Source organism: Scomber scombrus, chromosome 16, assembly GCF_963691925.1.
Source record: "Scomber scombrus chromosome 16, fScoSco1.1, whole genome shotgun sequence".
Classification (NCBI taxonomy): Eukaryota; Metazoa; Chordata; class Actinopteri; order Scombriformes; family Scombridae; genus Scomber; species Scomber scombrus.
The window spans coordinates 14,550,063-14,560,720 of NC_084985.1; positions in this window are offsets into that span (position 1 = coordinate 14,550,063).

The window sequence follows — 10,658 nt, forward strand, 5'->3', positions numbered from 1 at the left end:
TGCCTCACACCCATTTGTGTATAAACCAACTTTTATGCTGGAGTGTTTCTAAATGTCGTTTGTTGCAATCTGATGAAGGCCAACTCACACAAAGGTGGGAAGTTGTTGCCAGGCAACTCTACACCTCAGGCAGTTCTCTTTGTTTCCCTTTCCCCCTCACTTTCTTTCACATCACAACAAAATAGGAGCATTTTTATGCTGGTTCATAGTCCCAGAGCGTCTTATTGCCAGTAAAGTAAAAAATAAAAAAAGACAGAAAACTTACAATGGAGATTTATGAAAGATTGGCAAGGCTTGCGAGGTTGGATGCAGCTAGAGGTGGGTGGAACAAGGGACTGAAGGCGGGGACTGAGGAGAGATAAGAGAAGAAACAGAAATGTGAATGACAGAGGCAAACATCAATGAGAGAACCATGATAGTTTAAAAAACAAAGATGGGTGACATACAAATTACTATGTATATAATCATTTTGGTTACAATCTATCATTATTCTGTTTGAACATAATAAACATTATAACTTGTTGACTCTCTCTTTAGCCTCATTCCTACTCCTGGAAAGTCTTTATTCTCCACATATTTCTTTCTTATCTTACCCTTGTCTAAATCTCCATGCATTGCTTTTGTGCTACTGTTTTTGCTGGTGAGTTGAATGTAAATTTGCCACCCACAGGAGTCATTTGCATTTTTATCTATTACACTTTTACTGCCGTTGTCCCAACCTCAAGACAGAATTCTCAAGGAGGTTCATTTCATTATGTAGTCTGAGTGGTGTATGTGACCATTACACAAACAGAAAAGAGAGTGAGTTTATATATATGTGTGTATGTGTGCATGCTGCTGTACACATGTATGTGTTTGACAGAATAAAAAAACGGTTGTTGAAGGCAATAAATGCTTTCTTCAGATCTCTACATCTTTGTTACTGTCATAATCTTGTCTGGCATTTCTTATATCAACAGGTCTTGTATTTCAACTGGTCCATCACCGCAAACCTTGGTGCATGGGGAATAAGAGCTAGCAGCTAAAATGACACGTTTTACAACACCTGCAACTGTTTCTGTCAGTCAGAGTTCAAACGCAGAAGGGCAAGTAGCAGAGTGAGAGAAAATGTGTAGCGGAAATGATGTAGACAGACACCCCTGTACATGTTCACTAAATGAAAAAAAAAAAGTACTGACAGGAAGAGAACATATCCTCCCAAGGCCCACAGTAAGCTCCTCAGTCATGTGTTAAGAGCGAGAAGTTATACAGGAATACAAATAAAACTCAAAAACATGATTTTTCTTATTCTTATGTAACCACACTGGCTGACTAAGAGCACGTTCTTATTTAGAGCAATGGCCTGCAGGAGCAAATGCTGGAAAAAACTTTAACACATAGTGTGAACACACATTCACATATACACAAATGTTCAGGCATAAGCTGACTCTCTCACACACACACACACACAAACAGACAGACACACACACACACACACATTTCAAAGTTGTCGCAAGCACAGTGAGCATGTCTAGATTCCACCCATGGGGCCATCTGTTCTTGCATCGGCCAATTTGAGGAGACGCAAACTCAGGAATCATTAAGAATGCAATATGGCTCCCATGTTAATCACAAGCCTTCATCATTTCCATTGAAAATGAGCCACTGGGCAATGGGGAAGTGGGGACAGTTTGTTATTCACAATCTGTTCAAGGAAGCAACATTTCACAGAACAGTGAGATTGAGACTGAGTGTAGGCTTTTACAGGTTTTCAGACTTTTAAAAAAATAAAAAGATCAAATTATCTAATAGAAACATTATGATAAGAGTGTAATATCATATCAGACATCAGACTTTGAGCCACTTTCTCACTAGAGTTCAGAGAGTGTTAGAACTGTGGAGCAACAGTATCAACAGAGCTGTGCTCAGCTGTGTTAAATGATAACACATAAACACTCCAATATTAAACACAAAGACATATTTATAATATATTTTGATATACACTGGTCCTTATTGTCAGCCTTACTGGCTTTCTGAAATTCTGATTAAGGGATGTGAGCTAATTATAATAGCACTGTGGTCTTAATATTTTCTGTATCTATATCATATCCTTTACAGCTTTGTTTATTATTTTAAAAGGAAGCCATAGATAATGAAAGAAACCATCACATAAATAAGCTAAAAATACATGCTTAAATTATGTTGTCTTATGAACATGATACTGTATGCGGAAGTGTCTTCTTGGCATTTAAAGGTTTTTTTGTTTTGTTTTGGGTTTTTTTTACATGCAAGTTCCTCTTACTCAACACATCCCTACACAAGCCTGCTGATTTATCCCTGAAAAACTACATCATAGAGTTAGCACCTATGCATTTGACTTTTCTTCTCATGTTTTAAAATAGTCACTTCACAGTTTTGCTCTGCTACCTAAAACAACTGCTACAGGCAATAACTGACCTGTGCCACTACTCTTGTTATCACTTTGAATTTTCCTTATTTCATGCCACAGGGAGTCTTTTGATAAATTATGTTAGACCTCAAAAAGCCATCCTTCTAAAACCTGCTTAGTTTTATTCCCCTCTCTTGTCACCTCCATTTAAAAGTAGTCCAAGAGCAGCCATGATTAATGACTCCCTTCTTTAGGGATAGGTACCGTACTACCATAATAAAATACAAATTTGATCAACTCAGAGTTTAACCAGCTCTAATATAATGGAAAGACTTGAGTATATATGCAATGCTGATACAACAACTTAGTTATCATAATCATGTCTGACATACTTATGGTTATCAAACGAACCAAAAAAGGAATGATTCAGCTTTTTCCTGGTCACATCTACACTCTGTAATTCAGTAAACATCCTCATGTCTTCTGTGCAGGGTCACAAGGAACAGAGAATATATGATATGAGTAACAAAACTGTTCTATTATCTCAGCTTAGAAAGGTGACTTTCAATTCATAGCTGCAACTTAGCCCTGTGCCTTCTCTGAAAGTCATTCCAGTGATTCAGATCATAACATAAAATGCTACCATCTATAGTTTCTCCTAAATTTATTTCAAGTTTGTACAGAAATAGAAACGTGACTCTGTGATGTGAAAATGATAATAGCTCATGTAAAATTCATGAGCTGCCTTTTATCCTTTGTCCCAACTGCTAATAAAACCAGAATAGCCAAATTAAATCGGAGCAAATATCACAGTCCAAACAATGTGGTGTGGAACCATAAAATTTGCTCTTTGACACAAATCCCAGCCCACCTCAAGAGAGACAGAGGAAAATAAGAGATTTGATAATTACTCTCATTGCTGCTAAAAAAAAAAGAAAGAAAAAAAGAAGAGTGACCTCAAAGTATGCTGCAAATTTAAGGTTTCCACTAAAACAGAAATATTCAATTTGTTCTAGTAGGAAACCAATTTGCTCAATCTGTCTGAAGTACTCTCTCCTTCTCCCTCTTTTAATATAATACATTGGTTTCAAACTTGCCACATCATGTCAGTTCTGGATGATATGTACAGAAAATCCTGGATTAATGACACTGGATTGCTAAACAAGGTGTTTTGCTTTTTCTATTAGGTTCAGTAATACCATACTGGACCCCTGCATAACATAAAGAAGGCTGTGTGTGTCTAAATAAAATGGAAAGGTCAGGTGGTTTATAGGAGGATCTTCCTGTTTTCTATCACTGGGAGGTACATATCATACATATGGTAAAAGCAGAAGTGCCAAAATCAGCATGCAGAGACTTGAGGCTCGCTCAAGATAGATAATCCCTCACAGTGACCATTGTGTCGACTTTTATTATTATCAAGGTTACATAATCACTGTGCCATAATGCAGCACATCAGTTCAAGCTGCAGGACCACAATGATTTTTCTTTTTTTGACAAAAATAAAAGCAGATGGGAAAGTTCAGTTATTAATTACTGTTTGCAAGCACACATTAAGTTCATGCGAGCTGATTTTTTGACCGTATGGAAATGAACAGAAACCAATGGCTACATGGACTGTAGAAAAAGAACAATCAAAAATATATATTAAGTACAAATAATTTCCATTAATGGGACAAAACATGCAAAAACATGAATATGTTAGTAACAAACACTGCCAGTTGCCTGTCTGTCCTATGACACTGCTTGCCATATAGCCCCATCTAGTGTAAGAAAAACGAAATATTTTAAATACAGCAACATTAATGAAGGGTAGGGTGTAACTTCTCTGAAAATGTTAATTTACATGATATTTTACACAACTAACACATGCTAAATATTGAATTCCAAATTAAAATTCTTAACAAGTACAGCAGTAGCAAAAATGTGTTTACTATAGTATTAAAATATCTTCAGGAATTTTAGCATGTTACCCTGAACAAGTGAGAACAGAATATCACTTGACAGAAGATGCCAACAGCGAGAGACACAATGGTGGAGAGACGTGGCATGAATACAAAACAGAATGAATGATTGACTTTGCCTGCATGCTGATGTCTTGAAAAGCTACATTGTCATTCAGGAAAAGTTGCCAGTAGCTCAGTCAAAAAGAGGGTTAAATAATGACACAGCGACTATACTGTGTTGTGGATAAACAATTGCTCATCTTTTACCAATCCTCTATTGTCCTGTTCATTAATGCTGTTGTCTCGCTCCACCATAGAGATATATTTTCTAACAGAAGGCATGCCTGGAAAGAAACTGTATATTACAGAAATATAAAATATAAATACTCCCTACTGGCAAGTTTCAACATTACGTAACACATTTTATAATTTTAACTAGATCCACTATCTTCTGTTTGATATTCCAATAACTTGGACAATTTCCGAGGGGCTGTGAGATCTCATTAGAGATTTCAACAAAAATGTCTAAAGCTTTGGTGTGGACCACAGCACCTCATATATTCTGTACTTCAGATGGTGCATGACACACAGTGTACAGGTGTGGGGTTGAGCACACACTACATCTTAATTCATTTACATACACTTTCTTTAAGTGTTTTCTAGACAAGCTGAAATCACACAGTAATCTGTTCCATTTCTACCTCTCGACTCACAGCATGTCAAATGTATTATATATTGTGAGATACATGGCATGTGACCAGACACTGAGTAAAGTAACAGATCTGGTATCAATCACATGTTACTGGTTAAACGCATTTCCCACATCAGGAAGCCACATGCTTCTCTAACACACAATGACCAGATATCTTCTGGAGTCTTTGATATGCTATTCCTGGATCAAAGCAGAATAACATCCAAATGACTTCTAATCCTGTGTTACTTGAAGATCCATTTCTCAGTTGCCTGACATATTTAGGTTTTGACCCATTTTTTTCCCTTACGTAGAAATGATTCTCACTTGTTAAAAAGGAAGTAATAGTAAGCACTTAAAGATGGTTTGTATTTAGATGGGCATGCATTGACTTGAAAGTCAAAGGCATCAATTAAATTTCAATGTGAAAAAAAAGAATACGTAAAATACCATACATGTTAATATAACATGAGCAAGAAACACTGAACAAATATGTTTAGTCACGCTATCTAAAAAGAGGAACTCTTAGTCCATTTCATGAGATAAATGTACGAAAACAGTGAGCAAAGTCAAATAATACAAGCAGGAAAAGGGAATCAGAAAAAGAATAAAAGCTGGATGTTGGAGGCATTTAATCAGATCCACGAATTCATGCCGTTGGCCTGTTGAAGCATTAGGTCCACAGGCAGCATATTCCCCACTCGCTTCTCCTATTGCTGTAGAAAGCTCATAGGTATGTCAACTCGCTCCTATTTCCATCCCCATAGAGTGTGAGGCTCTAGTCGGATAGGATAAAGTCTGTGTTCAAAGCAGGAGAGATTAGGATAAGGGTGTGTGTGTCTGTGCACATGACTGTTCATGCTCTCATATTAATTCAACAGACTCCAGCAAAGTGTGAGAGCAATATGACGAAGCAAGAAAAAGAAAGAAAGCAGGAGAAAATACGATTAATACGAGTAATCCGGGGGGGGGGGGGGGGGGGGGATCAGCCCTCAGACTCAGTCTTTTTTATTTAGCCAGAGATGGTCTGTCACAGTGTAATCCACTGAGACTGCCCTGTTACAGTATGAATCAAAAGCTGTGCATGTCTCTACCACCCACACACACACACACACACTATGTGAACAGAAGATCTTAAATAAACTGTGGTAAGTAATTAGAAAATGTAATGCACAACCACACATACTGTTATTTCTGTTCATCTGTGAACTCCAGGTGAGGAGTGTGGGAGTGGGAAAACAGACTCAAACAGAGGTTATGGGGATACTTGATATCCTATACATGCAATGATTTCTATTTAATCCTTTTTTCTACCTTTTCTGCAGTGCATGTTCTTTCTCATTATATGCTATAGGATTTTGACATAAAAACTTTGATTGATTCCATAATTCAGCCATCGCTCTTGAAAGATATATCCTCAAGTGACATTTTAATTGGAACAATTCAATATCCGTACTGAACATAATGATAGAAAATTATGTTCTTGCAAGGGGGGAAAACAGTGCTTTTAATATTCTCATGTTTTAATTTTGTCTAACATGCTTTCATGTCAAACTATTGGTTTCTCTATCTTTATTATAGTTCACTGATTGAATAATAATTTAGATTATATTTCTGTCTTAAAAATAAAGATAACTGCATTAAGAGTTAATTGAGAAAGACTTTTAGTCATGCACATTTCACTTTCAACTGCTCAAGAAGCAAAAAGTGAGGCAACATATTACTAAAAATTATTATTTGTCACACTTTGCTGTATAACCTAAAACAACCTACATTATTTTTAACAATACTCTTAAGGCTTGAGGGCACCAGTTAAGTGAGAAAATCAGCCTAATTGTCTCCACTGTAATCTGGTTTTATGTGGTCCACTTTAATCTAAATGCTCAACTGTTTGTTTGACAGTAGAAGTAATAGGTCCTGTTTTATGATCCAGTGGGCAATCCAGACTGTTAAGGTCTCACTAACTGTGTCTATACAGGGCATTAACATGCATCTTGGACGATCCGATCACAAGTGGACAGCACTAAACAAAAGTGTAAACAACCACCAAGACGCATCGTCACCCGATCACTGAAACTACTTGCCAAGGTGGTCTGGGACGCATTTGCCCATATATATATATATATATATATATATATATATATATATATATAATTATTATTATTTTTATTATTATTATTATTTTTTATTATTATTATTATTTTTTTTTGGTGTAAACACAAAAGAATCCTGATGCATCTTCGACAAGGATATGCTCGAGGTGCATAATAGAGAGAGGTGTGAACAGCAATGTGTCTCAGCTGTCCAGTTGTGACCGGATAACTCAAGATGCATGTTAATGCCAGGTGTAAACAAGGCCACTGAACCACAGATGGCTGTTGGTTCACTGTAGATTTTAAGCAGATCACTGTCTCCATCTAGTGGTTTAAAGTTGTATTGAGAAGGAGTTCTGGCAGTGCAAGGTTTCACTGGCAAAGGTCAAACCTTAGATGACAAAGTGATTTCCAATGTTTGAGAATGCTGAGGGTGTATCTCATCTAGTGGAAGATACTTGAACTCTTCGTATCTATGTTATCTACAAATTCTCGGCAGTGGTCAATGAATGAATGACCTACTGTACCTCACTGTGTCTGAGAGAAGAGGTGGCCTGTATAAAGAAATGACTTTAAAACTACATTTTAAAAAAAAGTTTAATTTCATCTATAACCATGGAAGGTAATCACATTCAGCAACAGTTCACTCAATGTAACAAGCTTTTTAAAAATATATAATTTCATATGGACAGGCTATTTCTCTCTGAGGTGAGAGTGTACCAGCAGGGGGTGATTCCTCCCATCTCCACAGACCACATTTTCAAGAACACCAAGCTGCAGAGGGAAGATATAATAAGACCCACTCCAATTCATGCCACCTCCCTCAACATGCAGATATTTTGGCTGTGTGCTGCACAAAAAGCATGACCAAATACTTTGAATACTGTGTCTGCAAACCAAATCTCCATCTCCTCCCTATGAGAGGAGATGGTACTCTTATTCCCTGTTGAGGGCAGTATAGCTTAGTTAAAAATGCTTTTCTCTTGCTTGAATATACAAGAGTGTTTATTCATAAACTAACTCATCCTGTGGGATAAGAGAAGGCTGTTGTATAAACATTAAATGTACTTATATCTGCTCATACCTACAGTATAGTGTGTTACAAACCATTTATTAAATGTCTGCATATTATTTGTAATTGCAAAATAGATTTTAAATGTCATATTACAAATGTCGTCTAATATCTTTAAGATACACAAGCATATGTTGCAAGCAACATGTTATAGTAATACATGCAAAATACAAAACCCCCAGTATTTATGCATTTATACATTATGTATACAGTCTAAGTGCTAGATCCCAAAGTCTATATATTAACATTGATGCTTATATATCTAAACAGCTGTAAGTGTGTGAGTAAATGGAGTCAAAAACTGTGTAATTTCCTGTTACAGTAAGTTTATATCTGGTGAACCACAGCATTAAGTTTTTAGTGTTTCTACTGTTTATTTTTAGTCTGAATTAAATTGTTGAAGTTAATTTTGAATTCCTCATTTAAAATTATTAAACATTTACCAGTTGCATGTTGGTTTAGTCATGAATAAGAGATGAAACAAGACAAGATTGCTCCAATGAGTTGAGAGATAACTTGACTAAATAAAGCATAACACGCTCACACTGCCTCTGAGAGAGGGGTGAAATCTACAGTAGATCTGAATTGTATGCTACTACTTGTCTGTTTCACTGACCTAGAAATATCCTCCTGACTCACTGAACTCATATCTAAAGTGAAGCTTACTCCATATCTGTCGGAAAGACCTTGTGTTTAGTGTTCATTCTGGGGAATGTAGGGCAGGTGTAGTTACTCAACTGGAATTACTCACGTTTTTAAAAGATAACTTTTCCAAAGCAGTGAGGTTGCTAGTGCAGAGGCCCCATAGATGTGACATCTGGCTAATGTTTTTAGCAAGAGGAGTGGGGAGAGGTTGTAAAAGATGTCGATGGCAGTAGTTCACTTCGGCTTGACATTTTCACCTTCTGGCCTAGATATGGCTTCATGGTGACAAAATCGGAACTGCTACTTGAACTGTGAAAGAGAGACTGAGGAGCATTTTTTTCACATTTGCATGCGATATCTTCCGAAAATATTTACTAGATATATAATATTCATCATCATCATCATTATCATCAGGAATGCAGCGCTCAAAATGTAATGTGTGTCAGTGAGGCCTTTTGATGATGCTGATGTAAGTGTAGTGTGCTAAAAATGTTAATGCTCTACCAACATGAAATGTACTTCTGCAAAAAAGATTTTTATACTTTCCTTCCTAATTATACAGCACAGGCATGAATTAAATGTCATGGTTCCACAAGTCAGCCATATTTCCCAAGGATTTAATTATTTATGTCTAGCTGACAAACTAAAAGGTGTGATAACAACAGCTGGTTGCTGCCAGTCGTTACATGCATTGACAAGTTAGTGAAACGTGTAATTATGCACAATTACTAGAAATTGTACAGGAAAAAATGATATTCAGTCTCAAGCTTAACACTGACAAGATGGATGCAACTGTTGTCTTAATACCAGTTTTGACATGCTACACATTACGCATTCTTTGATGTATAAGTAAAGAGAAGACTAGCAAGCTTTGAATATCTGTGGTCAAAGTCCCATTCAATTTGCCCTTCTATGAAACAATGTTCATTAAATAAAATGTCATCAGTCTGGCAAGATGGATCCGTGCAAATTGAATTGGCAAGTGACAGTTCCACAGCAACTTTTTCAAAAACATAGCTATCAGCTTGACTCGTTTATGCAGTCTACTGGCTATATATTGCATTCTAATATTAAGATGGAAAAATGAGCTTGAGTTGACTTGTTGATTAACTAAATGTGTTTACATTGTGAGTGCATAATGACTTGTTTTTCCTGGTCAGCTCTGTGATGGCAAGACCTATCCAAAACATTTCCTGTCTTTGCAGTGCATATCAGGATAGACTTCTATGGGCTCCTGTGACCTTAAAAACAATCACGTCCAGTAAACATGCTTTCTCTGCCAAACCTGATTTTCTACCTTATAACAGAATGTAGCAGAACATTAGATATATGTATAAATAGTTAATTATATTACATACAGGACATGACTTAGCATCAAATTGATATAAAACTCAGCATTTATATAAAATGTAGTTAGTGCAGCTATAAAGAACCTCTGGTTGGCTAGTGTGCCTTCGCAATAGTGCCTCTGTCTCCTGATCTTTGTATACACATATTTTTTATTACATAGCCTATTCACCCATCAATTTTCTATACCCTCTTACGAGGCATATTCCAGCATGTGCTAGGAAATGTCAAATAAACACATAGCATCTGCTCATTGTAGGGCTCCAAAAGGTATGTTAAATCAAACATTGTCAGTCATAATGCCATCAATCTGAAAATCTTGAATTATATTTCTTTCATTTATTCATTAATTGTCAGGGAATTAGCATAGCCTTTCCACTATAATTTGTAGCTGCGATGTGCCAAACAACATTGGCCCATAGAGGAGATGTGCTTAGGGACTTTAAAACAATGTGAAAAGATTGATATATGGCCTTATGCTTTGTTGAAGTCCACA